The 13,699-nt window shown below is 36.8% G+C and overlaps 1 long non-coding RNA gene across 2 annotated transcripts; it reads left to right on the top strand.

Moving 5' to 3' along the window:
* Positions 1 to 1,224: 1,224 nt before the first annotated feature.
* On the top strand, positions 1,225 to 10,237 carry LOC129002955 (uncharacterized). Of its 2 annotated transcripts, XR_008491607.1 has the most exons (4): positions 1,225 to 1,427; positions 3,319 to 3,545; positions 7,215 to 7,353; positions 9,745 to 10,237. It is a non-coding gene; the product is annotated as an uncharacterized LOC129002955 (long non-coding RNA). The 2 variants fall into 2 exon arrangements; XR_008491606.1 differs by lacking the exon at positions 3,319 to 3,545.
* Positions 10,238 to 13,699: the final 3,462 nt, after the last annotated feature.

Genomic DNA, 13,699 nt, shown 5'->3' on the forward strand with positions numbered 1-13,699 from the left:
GTTTTATTTTCAATATTTTTAATACATTTATGTTCATAAATTTAAATTTAAATCAATAAAGTGCGAATTAATGAGATGATGTCACCTGTCTGGTCTGCCATGTTATCTAATGGGACGTCTGTCACTATACAACACCACTTGTGAGATTGCAAATTCTACCAGTCCGCGGCCTGTGGTTAAAGGTGGCCTGTAGTAGCACACAAAAGTAATTACAGCATTTATTTACTTTTGCCGTTGCCGTTTGCCGCACTCATTTTTTGCTATACTCCAGTACTCCAACTTAACACCACAAAACCACGTAACCGAAGTCCGAATTCCGAAACCAGTAACCCCAGAACCACATATAGATAAGGAATAGAAATGAAGCATGGCCGCCTTTAACTCCAGGCCACGGCCTTCGAAGTGACAGCTGTTTAGATTTAAATCAATAAAATGCGAATTAATGAGTTGATGTGACCTGTCTGTCATGTTATCTTGTGGGACGTCTGACACTAAGCAACCCTACTTACTTGCGACGCGCCGTTGCCAATTCTACCAGGCCGCGGCCTGGAGTTAAGGGAGTTAAAGGTGGCCGTGACTGGAGGGTGGGGAGTACGAACGCCACGAAATCGTCGAAATCGCTCCTATGAAACCGAATGAGTATGACCAGTATGACGTCAAGGAGCGTCCCGTCAATGGTCCCGTGAACCTTTTTAAGAATCGGACCCATCAACAGGCAATCACACATTACTAAAAATAGTGAAATTGGCTTTGAAACAAGAAAATATGTATATTGTATATAACATCAAATTACTCAAATATAACTGTATATAAATATGATTTTTTTATTCATAACATTGTTTCGTGAAACAGATTTAATTTAATCCATCATGTTCATTATCTTAAATTATGTCATCATGAGTCACTACACTAATCCACTAAGGGTGGGTTCCATAATATCGACAACCTTAGAAATTGATCGAAACTGAATTATTCCCAGTTTGTCGACACTGGAATATTCCCACTTAACCGACATCCCAAATAATCGACGTCACAAATGATCGACACCACAAATTGTCGACATCCCATATTGTCGACAATGAAATAGTTTCACTATATCGACACTGAAATAGTCCCAGTATATCGACAAGCTCCCGTTCTTCGGAGCTACTCTTGAAAAGGAGTTGTTCTAATTCATCGTTCAGTTCCTCAACTCACGAGTCGCAATATTTTTGATTCCGAATTGCGACCCGACGGACATCTACAAGCTGGCCATTTATGGACTAAAACTTTTATATTGTAAATATTTATCTTTTTTATTTCTTTCCTTGTTTACAAGAAAATAGATGACTCGAGTGTTACAAACAATAGTTTTTAAGGAATAGGCCTAATGTGAAATAATTTTTATAGGATAAAAAACTTAAAAACATTACCAGGCACTAACTTAGGTAAGTCACCAACAAGAAGAGGTAAGATACCAACAAGAACCTAAGATACAGAATCAAGAATCAATATTTTATTCCATTTATTCCAGCTTGTTCGTAGGCTAATTCTGGATCATAGAGCAATATTATTGCAAATGTTTGAATAGGCAAATCCCTAGGCTATTAGGATTGTCTCTTATCCCCACTGACCCAGTGTCAACTTTGAGAATTTGTTTTTGTAAAAATATTTGGCTGAACTTTAGTTTAGGCTATGTCCTACATTTATTCAAATGAAAGATATTAAATACATAGACTATTTAGTATTTTGAATATTGCATTCCTTTAGTTAGGTTAGGTTTTACCCTAACTACTTAACCAAACTTGATATAGGCTTAGGCCTAAGTTTATCGAATGAAATAATCAATCTGACTGGGACGTGTGGCGTCGTCCTGTAATCCAGCTACTAAGTTAGAAGGTCACGAATTGTGGATATTTCAATGATTCAATTCAACGATTCAATGATTTATTTGGCCATTAAGCAAAGCAATAGGCTAAGTCAATTTGTAGGCATGCACTGTGGATTCGATGCTCCCTGGTGTGGACTAACGTCTGCATGATTGAGTACTTACTACGACTCTCCGCAGTACTATCCTGATAATTAGACCAATTCGTATAAGTTAGGCCTATACCAAGGCAATAATGTGATCCGGATTCCACTATAAACTGCAGGTCCCTTAGTTGCCATTAGCTGTGGGGCTATTAATTAACAGCTGTGTCTAAGGAATGTCGGTCTTTTAGTCACAAACAAGACTACAAGATCGCGCCACTCATCCTACACTCATCTCCATTCATACTTGGCTTAAAATACCTACTTTGTATGGTCGCCAAGTAATAAGAAAGAAAGTATTAAAGAAATATATTCATTGGAATGAGTGTAGGATGTAAACTAAACTTAAGTGCTGTAAAATATTCTAGAGAGGTTTGTATTTGGTGTAAGACTAGTCTTGGATTATCCCTCCAAGTGTCCATAGTTTAGGCCTTAATGTCCACCTATTATTGGCGCATTTGCAAGGTTTTATTAAAACGGATCTGAGAAGCTTAAAACAATGTTAATTCTAATGTTCTATATACCATTTTGTTTGGAAAATCATGGGCTTCAATATTATATATAAAACATAAGGAACATTAAAAAAAAAAAAAAATTTTAGGTAAAAAAAATATAATTTCGAAAATTTTCAAAAAAAAAATAAGTTCGCGCTCAATGAAATTGTATAAATTATAGGCCTATAAATATTTGAAAATAGCCACTTTGTTCTAAATTTTATGAGGATTACAAATATATAATAATATAAGGAAGTATATTTGCAAATAAATAAGTTATGGGCAAAAAACTGATTTCAGTACATAGCGTTTAGCTAAGAATGCATAGCCTAACCATAGCTAGGAATCTGGCTGATAATTTACATCAATATCACTACCTACTTTTTCAGGATCATCAACCAGCACTTCAAAACCACTTAAATCTTCATATAATGCACCACGTATATCACTACTTTTGATTTTTAACACTAAAACAATGATAAACGTAATAAAACACATCAGTCATCGGTCCGGGGGAACGTTTACAAATACACGCACGTCAGCTGTCTGCTACAATATTTTCAGAACTAAAATGAATAGCGCTTAGAGACAGACCTCTGGAGAAAGCTTAGAATATTACGGAAAGAACGATACCTAACTCGATCCAGTTCAATCCGATTCAGTCAGTCATAGAGCCTTCGCCGTAAACGATGTCTGCGTGTCGAAAAATCGACAAGTAACACTACACAAAGTGTGCTGCTTGTCGAATTTTCGTCAAGTAACACTGGGAGGGTTAAACCATTCATTGCTGATGACTTCAATGTTAATTTTATAGATGATCCTGGAGCAAAGGCTGTAATTTGACCTGAGCCCAAATTGGTCTCTAGTTTAAATACCCTATTGTCTTGAACCAATAAGTTAAGAGGACTAACCTTTCTCGACGACTTTGCCATCGACATCACTGCAGATGAGAGATATAGAGAGACCAGAGTTGTGTACCCTGGAGGCTATTACCATATTGCCGTGATAACTAAGTTATTCAAAGTTCAAATCGGTACTTTGGTAAGTATTATCCGGAGGCTACAGATATACAGCGCTTTGCGGCGGTTATGTTAGGTTGGGTTATCATAAATGGAAAGAACATTTTTATGTCCTAGGCCTAATGTCCATATTTGCGTGGGTTTATTCTTAACTGTACAATTGGCCTACCTTTTGTTTGAATTGGTTGCGTTTATAAATTTATTTTATTGACAGAATTTAACCTTCATTCGATTTTTTTCATTATCAGCAAGTTTGGTTGGTTAGGTTAGGTTATGACAGTAACTGCCGGATGCCTAATCCACGTCCGGTTACTGGACCCGTATCCTTTGCGTGGTATTTTACGTACCGTACTGAATCCAAATAGACTACTATTTTTCACCGCAGATGAATATTACTGAAACGGAATAAATCGCCGCTCAAAATGTTTGAATAGTCAAGGTAGGGTGGATGACATTAACAAGTAAAATGAACTGTGGGTGACATTGGCGTCGTCAGCATCAAAAGATTGAGAGGGACAAATGTAGGAAGGGGGTGCTCACCGGGGGGCTTGAGGGGTGCTCCACACCCCCCAACAAGGCCGGGGGTCCAAAAATTGGTAATTTTCAAAGCAGTTTGGTGACTTTTTAAAGCAGTTTTTAACACCAAAAACCGTGCCCAATTGTCCATAAACTCCCATTTCACCCGTTTTTTGTCATGAGCAAATAGACAATTTAAAAATTAAACTAAAGACGATTGCATTAATGAATTTAAAAACACGCTGTAGACTAAGGCCATATCCTCCTAAAGCCGTTTGGTGACTTTATACAGCTAGTTTTAGCGTCTAGAACTGTGTGCATAACCTCCCTTTTCCCCCTTTATTTGTCATGAATAATTAGACATTTTTAAAACTAACTATGACGATCACATTCATTCATAAATCTCAAAAAATATTGTAGGCTACGGCCGTATCCTCACAATATAAGTATATTACGTTACTAGTCCTGAAAATAAGTGTTTACCGGACGAGTGTGGTCGTTCCCGTGCGAGACGAAGTCGAGTACGGGATTACCATACAAGTCCGGTACACACATTTTGGACGAGTTACGTACGATAGTTTACGCCATACTACTTAATCCGTACAAATCCTTATATATTTCCACCAACTAAAGGACTAAAAATCACTAGTCATGAGAGGTTATGTTTTTGTTTATAACCACTAATTGCCACGAAAATACAGTATAATCAGCTGATTGGTGTCCGGTAAAACTCATTGCAGAACAGTATTACGCAATGAAACCCCATTTGAATAAGCTGGCTGTTTTCTGGACTAAATCCTTGCGTGGAAAGTTCATCAAAATAATGTAGTGTGGCGTAAAAGCTGTTTACTGACTTTCTAAAGCCATTATTAATATCTATATCTGTGTCCAACTGTCCAAAAACCTCCCGTTTCACCTGTTATTTGTCTTTGTCATGAGCAAGTAGACATTTTAAAAATCAAACTATGACGAACTTGCATTCATGAATTTCAAAACATAGGCCTACTGTAGACTACGAAGCCATATCTCCCAAAAGCCATATGGTGATTGGTGACTTTATAAAGCCATTTCTAATGGATAGAACTGTGAACTGTGCCCAATTGTCCTAAAACCTTCCATTTCACATGTTATATGCCATGCAAGCAAGTAGATATGTTTTTTTAACCTTACTTTTTTCTCCATTTCATATATCTGTCACAATATGTATAGTATCGAATTCAATGACGTTTAAACACTAATATTTAAACCCACAATCTTACATTTTTACAAGCAGGTTTTTATATAAACAATTTGTTTTTGGCCTTCTGCTCGCTTCATTTGACAATAAACAGTTCAAGGATCAACTCTTCCAAAAAGTATCAACTAACCTAAAAGAACTATAACCGATACTACCGACAGATACAGCACACGAGGAGAAAAGGGTTAACGTAGGCCTCCATATAAATGTATGTAGTATCAACCACTGCCGACTGACGGTGACGGAACGGACTGAAAGTCTGACTGAAACGCGAGAAGACATTCAAGACAAGCGTCTAGGCATCCATAGTGCAACTCGAGGATCGTGAATCAGAACACCCCTCCACCACCGCATCATGTCGTACGCTTCCGAATCACACAGCGAAGCGAGCACCTTTCTTGCTGGAAGCGATCGATCGGGTGAACACGCATTCTGTATGATTTTTAAAATTTGGAATGGGGGACCAAACTGACTTTTCAAATATTGGGGGGTCCCCCATGTCCCCTATGGCGGCGACGCCCGTGGTGGGTGAAGTAACTTTAGCCTACAGCTGATTAGCCAACAACAAGCAATTGGAAGTGACAACTTTATTTACTAAATATGATTCTGTCTTCGCTCATACGATTGGCCCCGATTAATATTAATGACTGATCATATTTATCGGCGTTCCAATGCTCTAAGTCATAGCCTCCTCTACATATTTTATAGGCCTGCCTAATGCCTACAACTGACTAAATTCTTTGCCCTAGGGGAGCGAGCAGAACTTCAGTACCGGGCTCAAATCCTGGCAGATGACCAATGGATTTTATTATTTATTTTTATTACTTTCTTTTGTGTGAATACCACAGCCCTAGACCTAGGCTGATGTGTGAAATGTGAATTAAAATTCCGGACTAGTGCCTGTTGTGTCATAGGACAAAAACAATGTGTGTATACAGTTATCACATTAGTTATAAACTAATAACTAGGCGGCCTGTGCGTAAAATTACACATTTTAACATGATAACAGTAATAATAAAAAGGTTGTTTAAGTCAAGTCATTCACAGTTTTCAAAATGAAGCGCATGTGAATTATTTTTCCAACTGTCACCTGACAAAGTGGCCTTCCTTGCACTTATTAAAGCACAGAAAGTTGCTATTTGCTGCAATTGACTTACCGTACTTTTACCGCACTCTTTTTTTTGCCACACTCCAGTATTCCAACCAAACAACACAAAACCGCAAGGTTTTATTAGACACATAATACATACGTACACTTGAAAATAAGTTGGCTACCCATTCAAAATATTACGACCAAGATCAACTGGTACATCTTACCATTTCACCAATGTTTGGATTTAACCTAACCTAGAAACGTGTTGAACAGAGTTTGAAAGACTAGGTAATTATTTATATGTTTTATAATAACAGTAAGAAAAATATACACAAGTGCAAACTGCCTTTGCTGCACTCGAGAAACATTCCACACTCGCCTACGGCTCGTGCGTTTAAACATTTCTCTCATGTGTAGCAAAGTGCCACTTCGCCCACTAGTTACAATAGTTTTTGGTGGAACATGAGGATAATATATAATCTGTATGCAAATTTATAGTTTTTTATAACAATTTAAAACTAGGCCCCTACTTAAAATTTATTTGGATTACCGTACCGTACATCTCGTAACATGTTGTTTTAATTAGGCTATAGCTTGCATTTTTGCAAATTGGGAAATAACAATGAATTAATGTTTGAAGCAATTTATTTTGTCCAAACCAAATTATTGATAAAAATTCCAATATTTATATTAACTTGACCCAGATTGCTAACAAATTTTCTTCTACTAGCTGTACCTATTTGAATATCGCGAATCTAGAAAGGAGTCTACACTCTTGTATTATTTGTTAGACTAAAATTATTTGTATAACACTATTTTTTATTTTTTGCAATATTTCTGTACAGAGCTGTAGCCTACCAGTAGAATGGGGGCGTTGTAATTAATATCCTCCGACATTGGAGGATACAGGGGAGAGTTGCCAGAGGAAGAGGAGATGGAGGATGGGGAAAAGTAAAGACGAAGATTGAAGAGAACTAACTTATGGTAAGTTTTGCCATTTCCTTAAATTTAATACTTATAAATCCAGGGCCGTGTCCTGAAACCTATGTTGCATAACTCTCCTGAATTCCTAGTACAACAAGCATTTTAACTGGAGAGGTGCCCAAAATTTGCTTTTGTTTATTAGGAAATGTATGCTATATTTTTTGACAACATAATTATAATTAATTCTGAATATGTCATAGTGTTTACATTTGGTAAGTACTGAAACAAAAATTATTTTAAGAGAAATGGAAAAGCGTTGCCAACAGAAGCAGTTGAAACAAGTAGAACAATTCTGATAGATCAATAAGGTATTTAGTACGAGCGTGGTTCAATAAGTCCTTAGAAAAACATAGAATAACAGTTTTGGGATAAATTTGATTTATTTTGTTATAATCTCCTTTTATTTAGCTCTATACACTTATCTTAAAGTTTCTCCAACCTCCTTCAAATGCTGTTCAAATAAATAGTAAGTTACCCTACAAACTTGAAAAGCCTACAAAATACTCTTCTGTTTCAGTGATGACCTCATCATTTGACATAAAACGTTGCCCACCAAGCCAATTTGTTATCTTAAGAAATAAAAAAGGTCATTCAGGGCAGTTGACAAACAAAATTATTTGACGGTTTTCTTTGCCGCCCTGTCAATCCAGTGCGTGGCGGAGGGTGGTGGGAATAGGGCTGTTACAAAGCCAATGTGCGAACAAATTTTAGTAGCCATGGAGCTGTGGACAGCTGAGCACCATGTATTTTTGAAGTGGAAGTGTTTTTAACACGTTCACTGCGGGCGTAGCCGATCGGATATGGGCCGAGCTGTGTTCAGGTGCTGCCGTAACAGATCAGATACGCTCGGCAATGCCTTTCGTATATCTTCATTTTTCCTCTAGCGTCGGTCGAAGGCAGACCTATACTTTGTTAGCGTGTAGTGGGTGACTTGCTTTTGGTTGTGTTGTAGGTTGATAGTAAAATTTCCCCATAAAATCCCCGTCTGGCAAACTTAAAAATCAACTTGGTGTCCCGTCCTTCTCCCTCCTATTGGCAATACAATGGGACCGGCTATATTCCAAGCAGTGCTGCTATCTGTGGGTGTTTAGCAAACTACGTCAACTCTTGTCATAAAACAGTACATCACCACATGTTATTTGATATTCGTCATACCGAAATATGAAAGCCAATCACCCGGCAATCGGGTTTGTTTGACGCTGCGGGCTGCGCCGCACTGGGGCTACACCTGCCATTTGATGGGCCGCAGCGAATGTGTTAAAAGTTGCTATACCTGTGTAGCTGTTCAGTAGACGTTTCAATGTGAATCAAAGAAGAAAAGTCCCAACTTGCAACATCATTTTGGGTAGGAACTTTAGAGCTACTAGTTTAGCATTGAAACTAAAATCAACAGGTCAGCCCGGACGCCAGAGAACTTCAAGAGAGTGAGGGAGGAAGACTATGTGTTGTGGTTGAAAGTGTGATTTGTCGCTCATAACGCAATTTTGTCACGTTTAATCAAATCAATCACTTGTTCTGAAAATGAGATGCACTTTGCTTAGCCACTGGGCTTCAACTGTTGCACGATTGCCGTTTTGTATGAATAAAAAGTGCAGGTCATATCATAAAATTCTTCTACTGAGTGGCCAGACATGTGCAGAGCTACAGCTTATCTACGTGCAGACCCACAGCAAAATATTGTTTTAAGTTAAGACTTTTCCCCTTGGACCCACGTTGAAACGTCTACGGGACTACCCCTGAACAGCTACACCGGAATTGCCACTTTTAAAAAACACTTTCACTACAATTTCATGGTGCTCAGCTGTCCACAGCTCCATGGCAACTAAAAATGTCCGCACGTAGGCATTAAAGCGCCCCTATCCCCACCACCCACCGACAGGCACCGTCTTCCGTGTTTGCAGGGTCATCATCTTTGTCTCCCACGGTCGGCAGTGGTTAAAATCGTGGGCATCCTCGGGGCAATCGTGAGCATCTTTCGCGGTTGCGAGGCCTGATTATCGTCATCCCGCGATCGCTGGTAGTCGTAAATTTTGATCAGGCAATCTTTGCAGACGCTTTCGGCTATCATGAGAATACAAGTTAAACTTGGATTATTGTACCCCCTATTTCTAACAGATTGTGAGAAAATTTATTAAGAGAAAAAAACATTCTTTTGAGGCCCCAAGTGAGTCCCCTTCCCAGGCCGAAGCCCTCAGAAATCACAGTGTCCGCCATTAGGGCAATACGGCCCTGATATTTGGAGGCCTATGTTGGTGTGGGGCCTGGTGCGAACCCCCCCCCCCCCTCAGTACGCCACTGATCACATTAAATAATAATAGAAGTATGCATAAAAAGACTAGACTTGTTCAGAATACAGTTTTTAATATTAATTTTTGTTCTGTTATATTCCAGGCCTGATGACAGGGTGGATGGCGATGGAGGCATGGAGGTTGGGGGAGAGGAGGAAGCTGAAGAAGTGGAGACGAATCAGTTTAGATTCATTATGTTGATTAGTTTAATATTTATTTTGTACATCAGTATAGGCCTACTTTTATTTACATTTTTTTCTCATTTAGATTATTAAATTCAGATAATTTTATTGTTTTTATGAAAATGTTTTCTTAAATTTTTAATGTTTGTTTGTACTTCTGCCTGTTAAAAAAATATACTGTCTATTAAGTTTGTTAACATGATTACTTTCACTAACTGACCTTGTCTTGGGTGAAAAGAGACATCTTGATATTTAACTAGCAGGGTGCCTGTTCTATGGGCGGGGATGGTATAAGTCAGTTGAAACCTTCTTATATTTTGATACTTAGTAAATTAATCATTTACAACTTTATATAGTATAGATCGCTATTCCTGTATTGATGTACTGAAATGAATAAAATTATATGAAATGAAATGTTGTTAGCGAATTTCCCATTTACTCATGGTAAGACGTGGACCCGGGACCGATTTAATTTTTCGTTTTGAGGTCCCTAGAGGCCAAAAACACCATCCATTAAAATTCATGTATAGGTATATATATTTATGAAAAAAATAGTTCATATTTATTTGTTTTGTTCATTTTTACATTTTTCATTAATTTCAATTTGCTTGAAAACATTTGTACTAAACGAAAATTTGCAATGTTTCATGTTTCATTTATCATAAACTCTATCAAGATCTCCTCAAGAATAATATATATTTATATATATTAGTAATTGAAATAAATAATTAAACATTTAGTACCCTTCAGTTATTAAGGAACGTGGCAGCGTTCCGGCCCGCCAAGTCCCCCAGCGGTACACAGCTGCTGCAGTGTATATATACATGACGTGACAAAGTGGCTTTTTTACTCGTCTATAGCTCTGAAGAAACAAAAGCTATTAAAATAACTGTTCATCTACTGGATACTACTCATTCTCAACAAAATTTAAAAAAGAATTTAAAAAGCGGTAGTGTTTGAGCCAAGAAAAACTAGTTTGAAAATTCACAAATCTTCCGTGTTCTCCTTTTCCTTCTCCTCCTTCTCCTTGAATGTTGACGGACCTACAGCCCAAACCACTGGCTCAATTTTGATGTGTTTTATATTGTTTGAAAGCCCTTAACGTGTAGATGTGCCTTTTGAGGGTCACAAGTCGGTGCGTTGACCCATAAATAAATAAATAAAAATGCCTTTATTTACAAGCGTCTTTCAGTAAACCCTTGGCAAGTCCTCAAAGTACGATTTTGGCCCATTTAAATAACATGGGATTACAATCAAAACATATGAAAGACCAGCTGCGATTAAATCTCAATTAATTTAAATGTTAGAGAAATTCATAGGAACAGCTGATAATGATTTTAAAACTTTTATAAAGTACTAGCTGTACCCGCGGGCTTTGCCCCGTTTAACTTCATATGTGAATTAATGTGATTAAAATCACCAAGTTGGCAACTTGGCGGTAGACTTTTGCTCGATCACTTTAAAAAATTCCATAAAACTAGATTCATTGAGCAAGTATCTCTCCCATTAGTACATTGCTAGGTGAGACCTTATTTTACAAAATTTCACCTTATTTGTGCCACATTTCATTAAATCATAATAGTGATGGTTTTATATTTACTAATTACCTAGAAATTATTATACTTAGTTAGTTGGACTAATTTAATTAGAGAAGTTGATTTATGAAATTATCCTCGAACGTAACTTTAATGAAAAAAACCAAGCAAAAGTTGCCAAACTTGGTGATTTTAAAAATAAAAAATAAAAGTAGAAACAAACATAATGATGTAATTAATTTTACTACAGAAAATAAATTAACAGTCAACTTTTGCCATTGCAAAGATGTCATTAATGTTTTGAAGTATTTAACAAGCCATACATTACATTGTTTTTCTTGGCGGAAAAAAGCAATGATTTATCATCTTTTTTGGATTGCTGACTTGGCGGGGAAAGTGTTACCACTTAGTGGTTTTTTGTTAGATTAATTTATTGAATAACTAACATGTTTACATCTGCTTTTAAATTATACTAGCTGTAACCGGGGCTTTGCCCCGTTTAGCTTCTTAATTTTCAAGATGATCTCGTTCGCTGCGCTCACTTGCCTTCAGGTTAGCTCGTTCACTACGCTAACTCGCCTCCAGGTTGAAGTTCGTTCGCTATGCTCACTCACCATTTGGTTGCAAATTAGCTGTTGTCATAAATGTAAAAGAAATAATAGTGCTGCACCCTGTTGGTAATCCTTGTAACTTTAATGCTATTGAACATCATAGAACAGAACCAACTTGTTTAATTGAAACAGCTGTTAAGATTCATTAATTCCATTTCTCATAAGGTTAACATGGGAAACTCCAGAGCCACTGGGGCGGAGCCGATTGGACGGATCACGAAATTGATGGTGTATAAACCTATTCCATGAAATTCTACACGTATGTACCAAGTTTCGTGGCAATCGGTTCAGCGGTGTCTGAGTTTATCACTGCCAAATATATATACAAACATCCGCTTTTATACTTATAGATTTATTTGTAAACATTGTAGATCTAAAAGTCTGACATTGGCCCACTTAAACCCTCTGGGGCAGAGCCCTTTTGACGGAGCTGCACCCAACTCCACTCGAACCATCCCTGAAAGATGCTTAAATGCCTGAGAGTTTCATTACTATCTGTCGAGCGGTTTTGGAGTCCATAAAGTACACACATACATAGTTCTTCTTTTATAGATATAGATTTTAGCGAATTTCCCATATAGGGAATAAGCTATATTTCACTACCCCCACTGCAGCAAACCTGCAGACTAAGCGAATTTCCATTTGCCTGATTGGATTTACACTAAAATGTCTCCTTAAAAATATCACATTTACTCCCTATTTAATAGTTTAGTATGAAATGAATGCATTTTCAAAATTTGTTCAAAATATGATCATAAACAAGCAAACTACAACAGTTAACTTATTCTCCATAAGAATAACATGAGAATTTTAAATTTACAGTTTTTTGGAATTTTCTCCGTAACCATTAGGCGCATGGCAACGCTTCAATATACTAAATTATTTGTTTTATTAAGCTCTACAAAATGGTTTGAAAATAAAATGTTAAATTTTAAGTTTTTAGGGTCAAAAATGGGAAAAACCAATTTTTGCCTCATAAAGCGGATAAAGCAGTTAGCGCGATAACTCGAGCAAAAATGATCCGATTTTGATGAAACTTTGTATAAACGTGTAAACCTACATTTATTCGAACGAGTTCGTGAACTAGCATGATTGGACTATGGGGGGGGGGGGGTTTATGGGGGTAAAAATGGGGGTTTCCCATTTTTGACCATAAAATCCAAAAATTCTGCAATTTCTTCCTAAACCATTTTGTAGAGCTTAAAAAAAAAATTTAATATATTGAAGCACCATTGTATGCCTAACGGTCGCGGAGAAAATAAAAAAAAGTGTAATTTTTAATTCCCATATTATTCTCTTATGGAGAAAATGAAATCTTTTGTAGTTTACTTGTTTATGGATATATGTTGATAATATTTGGCAAATTTATTTATTTCATCCTATACTATTGACGTATCGTCAAAAACCATTTTTACCTTCCCCATAGCAGCAAACCTAAGCACTCGTTAAATCTAATGTTATTAAAATTGGGAATAAATATTTATTTATTTATTTTATTTTATTTTCTAAAGCTACAAAACAGCACAAATGCCAATTAATTACTCTGTAGCATTAATCATGTAAAAAGATCTTTAACAGAGTATTACAATTTAAAATATATAAATAAACTAGTGTACATGTTGCTCGAAATCGAGCAATTGCAAAGAAGTACAGGAGTTATTTATAAACAAATAACTTGTTTAAAACTAATTACAGTCATAATTTCCGATGATTTTAAAAGAGTCAACTAA

The sequence above is a fragment of the Macrosteles quadrilineatus genome, unplaced genomic scaffold, assembly GCF_028750875.1.
Source record: "Macrosteles quadrilineatus isolate MER2022 unplaced genomic scaffold, UCM_ALF_1.0 Scaffold_9__3_contigs__length_116548681, whole genome shotgun sequence".
NCBI lineage: Eukaryota > Metazoa > Arthropoda > Insecta > Hemiptera > Cicadellidae > Macrosteles > Macrosteles quadrilineatus.